At 39.4% G+C, this 10160-nt stretch overlaps 1 pseudogene; it reads right to left on the bottom strand.

Annotated features, from left to right (window-relative positions):
• Positions 1-1915: 1915 nt before the first annotated feature.
• Positions 1916-2505, bottom strand: LOC147627853 (uncharacterized; annotated as a pseudogene).
• Between the last annotated feature and the right edge of the window lie 7655 nt (positions 2506-10160).

The following is a 10160-nucleotide window of genomic DNA, read 5'->3' as shown; positions in this document are numbered from 1 at the left end:
CAGTGGTACTGTGACACAAAGTTGGGGTTTTGACTTTGATCACTTCTTAGAATCAAAACACACTTGTATGAAACCTCACAGCCTCCTCACCTCCCTTTCTCGCCCTAGGTTAAGATAAAGATAAACACATCAAAGGTGAGATCATAATTCATGGAAGGAAAGATGAAAGGCTCAGGAGAAGCAAGAAATTCTATTAGTTTGGCAGCTCCAAACAAGAGGGCAATTCTTTGTTAGAAGAAAATCTTTCGACTCAGGACTATGTGAACGAAAACATATGGGGAATGTTGGTAAGGTTCATCCATTCGAATTGGGCGATTTGCACGGAACATATTAAAGTAAAAGAATATAGCAATCACTTACAAGAGGATAGACACATGGGATTTACCTTTTGATAAGAGATTAGAAGGAATTAATCATTATTAAGAAGAAATAATGGTCAAAAGTCTATAAAAATAGAGATACACAGAGAACTGTAGTTTTGAATCCATATAAATTGTGCAAAAGAGGACTACATAGGTACGTAGAGACTGAAGAGAGCTTCACGCCTATATAAAAACTTTAAAAAATGGGCAACCGAGCGAAAAGTTATGAGCATTTTACTACAAGACTATAAAACTGCCGAAATTCGCCTAAAACATGACATAATCCCATAATCCTTTTAGATTCTTCCAGGCTCACTACCCTCCTAAGAATCTTATCCTTACCTTGCTTGTAAAGAACATCCCCTAGAATTGTGTAAGGGTGAGCTTTCTTGGTAAGCCTTTGCTTCTGTTGAGGATTCAATCCAGGAGGGAAGTATCTTGTATCTAGATAGTGTTGAACATCTTGGAGCTCAGGCCAACCTGTATCCATTAATGCAAGAGTAGATACTTTGAAAGAAGCCAAGGTTTTAGTAGCCAATTCATCAGCCTTTTGATTATCCTTCCTGTTAACATGCACAAATTTACAAAACTCAAAAGCTTCTTTAAACTCCATTGCCCTTTTATACAATTCTTGGAGATTAGGACTCCTTGCCTTATATTCTCCTTTCATTTGTCGGATGACCAATTGTGAATCCCCTTTAACCTCTACCTCTTTAATTCCATCTTTTATGCAATCTTCTAATCCCCAAATTAATGCATTGTACTCAGCCACATTATTTGATATAGCCTCTGGAAATTCCCTACCCTTGGCCCATACTTCTTTCAAATAAAACTATCCCCCCAGCCCCACATTGCCTGGAAGGGCTAAAGACTCCATCAAAATGCATAGTGAAAGCAGTTGGTGGTGTGTCCAAACTCTAGACATCAGATATACTTGAACAAGATGAAAATCAAAAGATAAATGAATATGAATTTGAATCCATACATTTTATTGTTTTAACTTACAATAATTTCATAGTATTCCTCTTATTTATAGTTGGAGCTAGTAGATGAAGATAACTTCTTAGGGAGAGGTAAAGGCTCAAGGGAAGCAGGCTCTAGAAAGAAAGATACTGCACTTGGACACTATTTTTCCAAAATGGATGAGAATATTTTCCATGTGTTGCATAGCCAGTTCTTTGAGGATGCAGATTGGCTTATACTTTGTATTAAAGCTCTCTGCAAACTGTATGGCTTCTCAACTATACAAGCTAATGCTAACAAAATCATGTTTCTTGAGAAGACAACTGCTACTAGAATTTTTGGTTATTGCCTTGGGTTTTCCGCCTTTAGAGCATGATATTTTTTGACATACTCTGCATATGCTCTAGTTGCAAATAAAACCGATGTAAACACACTAGGTGGCTACAATAGAAGGAAAACGCTCCAGGGGAGCACTGACAAAGGATGATGATGGGAAAACGTTGGAATAGACTTTTTGTACATACTCCGGATTACAGTAGATAACTTTTTGTACAAATTTATGAATACAATAGTTCTCTTTTTTGACAGTGTTATGTGTCCGAAATGTCATTTTTCTGCATTCTTTGTAGTTGTCTTTTGAAAAACCAATTGAATAACTCTGCAAGAGCATTGCTTCTTGTAGCCCCTCCACACCATGTCTTGTGCTCCGAAAGAATGATGTGCATGTCTGGTAATGTGACTTTTCCATCCCTTGGTTATTGTATGTTGCTAGGGGTCCATGCTCCTCAACAAAATATGGCCCATGTACATGGAGGATGTGCTGCATAACAAAAAAAAATAAATAGCATATGTCAATTCCACTGAGTGTATCATGAATACAAAGGCGTCTTACCAAATAGTATGTGATATCTTTTTCTCCCCATGCTTCTTTGATTATTTGAATGAGATTTGTAATAGAACTTTTGTACTCTTGCGCATATGTAGCTGATGTCTTCTGTTGTCTAAGAACATTTAAAAAGATATCAAGATGCTTCCAAACCTCCATTCTAATATTTGCTAGCTGCGGTGTACTGGCAACATTTGTTGTGATCTCACACAATTCTTTCCAACAATCCCATGTAACATTCACTTGTTTTTGACTATGATTTCCTAAAAATCTTCTGGCTTTTGCACCTCCCATGGAGACATCTGCCAAGACATCTCGTGTTTTTCCTGAAACTATTGGATCTTTCCTTAAATGAACCTGACCCCCATGAAAGCCCATTTTTGATAACAATGCTTCATATTTATAAATACATTGATCTGCCAACGATGTTGGTTTAATAGAATATGCATAATCAAGATGCAAACTCAGAAGTTTGTCAATTATTCTTATCTATGCATGCAAAGTGCATATGTGAACATTCTTAAACTCAGATCTATAGAGTCTCTCATTGGGACTCTCCTTTTGCTGGTCGCAAACTGCTCCACTCTTTTGATCCCATACCTTCCATAAAATAAATGCAAGGATACTTTGCATTATCCTCGTTGCATATTCCAACCATAAATTTGAGAGTCTTTAAGTCAGCACCCAAATGCCATTCCACTTTGAAATTTCCAACTCCATCAACTATCAACATATCTCCACCAGTACTTTGGGATTGAATGATATTAGGGATACCTGTGTGGGAGAACAACCATTTGAGGGTTTGATGATTTTCAGTTGGTATCTGAGCTGCACCAACCCACCAAGCTTCATCTTTGATTGGATTTTATGTTCTGGTTCCTCTCCTGTACCATTGCTGTACTCAATTGCCCTGTTCATTATAGATATGCTCACTCTTTCCATCTTTTGTCCTTTTTGGATTTGTGCCTCATTTAACTTCAACACAAACTTTAGCACACACCACATTCTTCTACAATAATTTTATACATATGCACCATTGCAATTTGTACTTTTCTAAGATCCACCCATATATTGCTAAATGCATTATAGACAAATGTACTCTTTTTCTTCTGCTTCTCATAAGGCATTATCCCTTAAATATGTATGTACTCTCCAAAAATACTCGAAATTTTTTGATTCATAGCAGTCCTAGCAGTAGAAACTGAAAGGGATCTTGGCAAACCAAAAGCCCTTATTCTCTTGCATCTAAGATTTTGGAACCATAATCTAGAAAGAGCTTGGTAACCCTTGCGACTAATACTCACAGTCTCACAAGTCTCTACTATTTCATCTGGTTTCACAATGGTCCTTAAGTCTCTTACCAACTCTTTAAGAGTAAGATCTCTCAAATTTGTATTCTCTGGAGATTGAAGAATTCTGACCAGGTCTGCCTTGTTCATGGTTTCAATGAGAAGCTTGATTCTCTCCTCATTTCGACGGATATTAATACTTGAAATTTGAGAGATGCATTTCTTTGCAAGGTTGAATCTCCTCTTTTTAGCCCCACTGCTTTCAGACAACTCACTTATATTCTTTAAAGTTCTCTTTCTCTCTCTGAATCCTCATGGGGTTTCTTTCAAGTTTACTAGTTTCTCTTTTAATAAGGAGTGGTTTACAGCTTCTAGCTCTCTAATCTTATCATAAAGCTCTGAAATAGTTTTTTGAGATGTTAATAAAGTTTCTTTCAGTTGATGCATTTGGACTGAGCACATAGAAGATGCAGAATATAACTTCATACAGTAACCAAGCAGACCATCAAAACCATCTCCAAACAATAAATCTAATCAGTTGATGCATTTGGACTGAGCACATAGAAGATGCAAAATATAACTTCATACAGTAACCAAGCAGACCATCAAAACCATCTCCAAACAACAAATCTAATCAAGTCATGAACATTTACAAATGGAGGAGGTTTACGAGTTGAAGGATCATTGGGATAAATACTTCCATCTACCCACAAGTCAATGTGCTTTCTTCCCTCTAGTCGTAGTTTATTTGCCTCATCTTTGTCCAACAATGCTTAGTGAGATGAATACTTCTCCAAGATGAGTAGACCTGATCTATGTTAATAGCAAGTTTGTATCTGCGTTCTCTTGCATTGAGTAAAGAGTTAGCGATAGACATTAGAGTATAATCCACTATGTAAGGGTATAATAGAAAAGAATAGAAGAGAGAGAGAGAGAGAGAGAGAGAGAGAGAGAGAGAGAGAGAGAGAGAGAGAGAGAGAGAGAGAGAGAGAGCGCAAGAAAAAGAGAGCACTCAAATGATGAGACGAAAGGAAAAACGGACGTGTTTTGGTGGGAATATTTGTACAATAGACGTTTCAATATTTTGGTGGGAATATTTGTACAATAGACGTTTCAAAAGTTCAAATAACACTGAGAATAACGAACTGAAAAGTACCTCTGACATGATTTAAGGAATGTTAGCATTTATTATGGCCCATCTCTTAAATGGACCAAAAGTGCCTCTGAACAGCCAAATTTGGAGATCTCATTCTACTAAAACCTCAGCTAATTAGTGTTTTAATCAAAACCTTAAAGGGCCCTTTTTTCGTTTTTGGCCCTAATGTTACTACTACTGCTCTGAATGAATGAATAATTGAATACATAATAGTGTGCTTTACACCTTAAGATGTTAACAGGTGTGGTACAGAATGACACATACATTCAATATGTCGATTGAATTCTCATGGCTTATTTGGTAGATAAGTAATAAATAACTAAGGATAAATCTATGGGATAACACCTAGCACACCGGTTGGGGGGGCGGGGGGGCAGTTCGCCGCCCCGCGGATGAAAGTCGAACCCACTTGATGTCGAGGATAGGTAAAAGTGAAACCAGATTCTGTCACTTCTTCAAAGAAATCTTCTTGAAAACCAAATCGGGTTCCTAAAGGATTTCTAAAATCTATATCTATAATATGGGCTGATGGATGTGAATGAAATTGAGATTGTAAATAATCTAAAGAAAGAATGTGTTGGATTATCCAGATTCTCAGCTTCCTCTACGTCTTGTGTGTACTCTTCTGCTTCTGGTTGGTTTTACTGTAACCATATAATCAGGTAACGGCACCTCAGCATTGTGCACGACCCATACCTCTGAAAGATTAACCCCCCTGAGCCTTGTGTGTAGATTTCTTGAATCTTCTAGATCGTTCTGCACTTTGTCTCTCTGATGGTGGTCATCCGATGGTTGCTGGCTTAACGACTGTACAAGTTTGTTGAAGTGTGCTACTATTTTCTGTACAGCTACCGCCAATTTGAGGCAAGAGGCAAATCACTCAATTATAATGTTTCCACTACCTCTAGTATGCATATTGAGCACTTTTGTAACTCCCTGTCTAGCACATTTATTGATCCATGGAGTTCCCCTATCTTTTCTTCACTTGCTTTAGCATATTCGTTGTGCTCCTCTTGTAGTCTTTAAAAATTTAACTTGCATTCTTCCTTTCTTTTCATTGTATCTTTAGTGCCTACAATTTTTTCCTTTAATTTATTAATTCTGCGCGAATCCGAGTTGCTAGATCTTCTAGTTGGGCATTATGCTCCTCCAACTATTGATTCCCAAACTTCAATGCTTCAGCTTCATTCTTGAATTTCTTCGCATTATGATAAAAGGCTCTTGCTTACTCTTGAATCAAAACATATTGCATTGTAAGCTGATTCAATGTTGGATATTTTGATGGACCAGCTTGGTCACCTTTATCTTTTCCTATAGACCGCTCTTGAGTTGTATAAGTGGTCTCTCCGGCTATCTACTGCTGCTGACTTTGTGTAGCTTGTCCAGAATGTCTCATTCCTCTAGCTTGTTTAGCTCCTTTGTTGGGTCCACCTGCTCCCGAATTCATCATTGTTCTGTTGTCGGAGTACATCCGGATGGCGTGTTAGTTGAATAATATTTTTAAATTCTTCAATGTAGCCCATGCAGAGTGTCCCCATAAGATCACGAATGTGAGCTTCATATGTGTTGACTTCACTTAGATAGCGCGTATACTTCTGCATCATCCGGTGCATCCAAAGCACTGATTCTACTTTGTAGCACTTGTAGAGTTGCTCTATCTGCCCTTGCCTGAGCTTCATGCTGCTCCATGGCAAACATATGCTAGCTTAGCAGATGTTCACTTTGGAGCTTAGCATGTATACACTTCTTCTGTAGGGTCCTGTGATCTCCTGCTGCATCTGCACTTTATCTTATTTAATTTGAGAGAGCTCCCTAGCATGCATATCAATAATACTCCTAAAATGTGTTTGCTTCCCTTCAAGGACTTATACTCTTTGTTTAACGGCTGTAAGTGTTTGCAACTCTTCCTTTGTTTTTCAGAGCTCTTCTCTGATATCATTTACTCCCTGTGGTGCTGAAGAGAAACCGCTTTGTCTACACATAGGGAGAGATATTTGCAAGTAGCCTATATCTTTTTCGGATTGATATCATCTATTGTATCCGAAAAAGATATTTCCTGCAGAGCGCTATTGTTGATGACCAGCTGCCTTCTATATGCTACTACTTCTCTTGTGTTTCTTCTCTGTAGAGTGGCATTGCCTTGCACTTGATTCTTCTTACTGCGCTTATCCCTCTGCATGAAACCAAATGCGCCTCCAATAGGCCGATTTGCGAACCCAGTGTGCTCTGCAAAACTTCTTGGTGCATGAACTGAATAAACAGACCAATCTTGGTCTTGGAATTAGGCCCAATATTCCTTAATTCTGCCTGTAGTTGCTAGCATAAAATTCTAGCCCATGCAACTGGCTTCCCTACAGAGGCATACAAATTTAACCCCATGACCTTCTTTAACATGTAAGTTATCTTATGTGTTAAGATGATCATTTTAACGAGACGATTAATCGAACGTGCAATCTGTTGTGGGCGTCTTAATGATTGCTGAGCTTGTATCCTTTAGTTGATCCTTTGGAGCCAAAATAGGACTCTATGTCCTCCTCTATTGTAGTTGGTGTGACTGCGCTTTCTAAGGGAGGAAGATTGAATACTTGAGAAACATATTCGAGAGTGAAGGCAAAGCTACCATATGAAGTTTTGATGACTGCATTCTTCTACACCTCCAGCAACTGTTTAAGAACTTCAGGGCCAGGTTGTATTTGACTCCATGGCATGGACGAAAACTGTAATAGGCCCACTTTTTTCAGCCATGCCCTATTTTTGTTAAGACTGATGTCCATGGTTGCTGTTAGCCTTTAAAATTCCACCATGGTGGCTGTTGAGTGTGGAGGACAGAGTAGGATGTGAAGGCAAAGAAAGCTATGAAGGCAACTAGTGAAAAGAGAGCAGAGAGAAAAGCAAACATGATGATAGTAGCCAAGAAAGCAAAAACTTTGGTAAAATATTGTAGGCCAAAGATGAAAAGTAGACAATAAGAACGTTAAATCATGGTAATGATAATCTAACAAAAAATATTTATTAGCTAGTCATTGGGGTATTATTGATCGCATTGAATTCAAAACCATTCATTTTTCAAATGGGTCGGGTTATTATTGCCATCAATTTTTACATTGTATTCACTGTGCCATGTGGTTTGATGATTTTCGTCAGTTCTTTCCTTTATTGAGTGGCATGCGTGTGCTCTTTGATCTGATACTAAATAGGAACTAGATGGTCTAAAAACTCTCTAGGACGAGCAAGGGTATGGTTCTTGATTGCCATGGACCACATGACCGACCGTAGGCAATGTTATGCCGCTCATCGAGAAAGACTTTGCCTCATCGCGTGCTGGGTTGATGATAATTCCCTTAATGACACCAACCTAGTATAATTCAAATCTCAAAGATGCATGGGAGGAGAATTCCACTGACAAAGAATCGATCTTGACCACCCAGATGGCCTTGTTCATGCACGGAACTTATTAATCTCTGGTGTCCTCCTTGCGGTCTCGACATTGCCGTTCCTGCTTTGGTTCCGTTGGGCCTTGGTATTGCCACTTTGCCACCTGTCAGAATGGCTCATTGGGTGTCCTTGAAGTTTCCAAAGTTCAATGGCCAGAAAAAGGAAGATCCGGATACTTATGTCACCAATTTTGAAAATATCTAGCGCGCTAATGGTATGCCACCCATTGTTCCCATAGTTACCAAGCGCAATGCTTTCAGTGGCACTTTTGATGGTGAAGCAACCAATTGGCATGCTCAATATGGTCCTAACCATTTTCTTACCTTTGAGGCCCTTTGGGATGCTTTCCTTCATCAGTTTTGGAAAGACAAAATATCTTCTCAATTGTTGGATAAGCTTCCTCAGCTAAAATAGAAGTGGTTGCCTATGAAGGATTATGCGCCCCGTTTCCACACTCTTTGTAGTTGGGTGGATCTTGTAGATTGGCCTACTAAAGCTTTAATAGGGAAATGGTTTGTTTGTGGATTACATAAGAAGCTAAAACCAGTTGTCACTTTGGTGTATCTTACGGCCGAGGGCTTTGATGCATTAGTGGAAGGGTGGAATCCATCCGCACGTGCTGAGCACAATTGACAAGTCACACTTCTAAGAAGGGAAAGCATAAGCACAACTCAGATTCCTCGAATGATGACCACCAGGAAGTGGAGGACACTTTGAATGTGGACTCAAATTCGAATTCAAATGTAGATTCCAAGCACCAAAACTAGAAGCAATAGAGTCAGAAGCCAAATAAGGAAGTTGATGAGAACGATTGTTGGTGGTATTGGCAAAGCTTATCGGAGGCAGTGTGGGTGGGACTGGATTCGAATTTCATTCGGAGTTTGGTGTACCAAGTTCTCCAATGAAGGTCATACAAAGAAGGAGTGTAAGCTGACCCCATATTGTGCAATCTACATGACCAATACACATAGCACAAAAGCCTTCCAATACAACAGTCGTGTTTATCGACCACCTCAAGCGGTAGGACCAAGGAAACCCAGTATTTATGTCTAGAAAGTGGTGCCTGTCAATCCAGCAAATGCTAATGCACCACCGCATTGTTTTCTTATGGGCGGGGAAGATCTAGAGGAGTAGGCGAAATTTTTCATTGTTATTATTGTAAAGCTCCAGGTCACCGTAAGTCTGAATCTCCAGTCTAGAAGCAAGGGGAATTACAACAAAGTCAGGCAGAGGGGTCTACTTCTGAGGCTTCAGCAATTAATTTGGTTTAGATTGAGCCTACTCCAGTGGAAGACAGTCCACCGATGGTTTTACTAGCAGTGACACGGGCAAAGGACAAACCTACAGATTGGGTGGACCAAAAGCATGTCTGGGAACAAGTTATCAAGTTAGTGTAAGAAGCACAAGGGGTGGTTTGGAACAATCAGTAGGTTCATTCTCAGATTCCAATGATACGTCCAACTTTGCCATCAAAGAAGCACATAAGGAAAAGTACGATTGTCGTTCCTTCTTCTAGAGAGCCTGTATATCCAAGGCCAAAGTAAGAAGAAGTTACGGATGGCCCAGGAAGAATCCAACCTCCGTGAGGAACTGACAATGGATGAAGGAGGCTGGAAAGTACCAGTACACATTGGGATGCGTGAAAGAAGTCTAAATAGACAAAGGAGGTTAGAAAGTGCCAATTTGCATAGATGTGGGAAAACCATCCAAATCGATGATACTCCGCCGAAGAGACGTGAATACAAGTCCAAGGAAGTAGAAATCGTCAGCCAAATGGGGGAGCAGACCCTAGAGATGATAAGTTAGTCAAAGCAACAAGATACTATCCGGTAGTCTGGAAGGAAGAAACAATCTGAAAGTGGAAAGAAAATAGCTTTTGAGTATGATCTCTGGGAAGATCTGAAAAATATGAAGTTGGATATGACGTTGGACCAATTGCTGACTCTGGCACCCAATTACTGAACACAACTAGTCCGGAAGCTTATGGGAAGAAGATGGCCTTGTTAAGGTACTAACCATAGTGATCCGTACTCCGAAAGACAAAGAGGATTAGTGTGCTTTCAAAGTCC

Source organism: Cibotium barometz, chromosome 20 (genome assembly GCF_041138505.1).
Source record: "Cibotium barometz isolate CiBa-2024 chromosome 20, ASM4113850v1, whole genome shotgun sequence".
NCBI lineage: Eukaryota > Viridiplantae > Streptophyta > Polypodiopsida > Cyatheales > Cibotiaceae > Cibotium > Cibotium barometz.
This window is presented reverse-complemented; position numbering and strand designations above follow the sequence as displayed.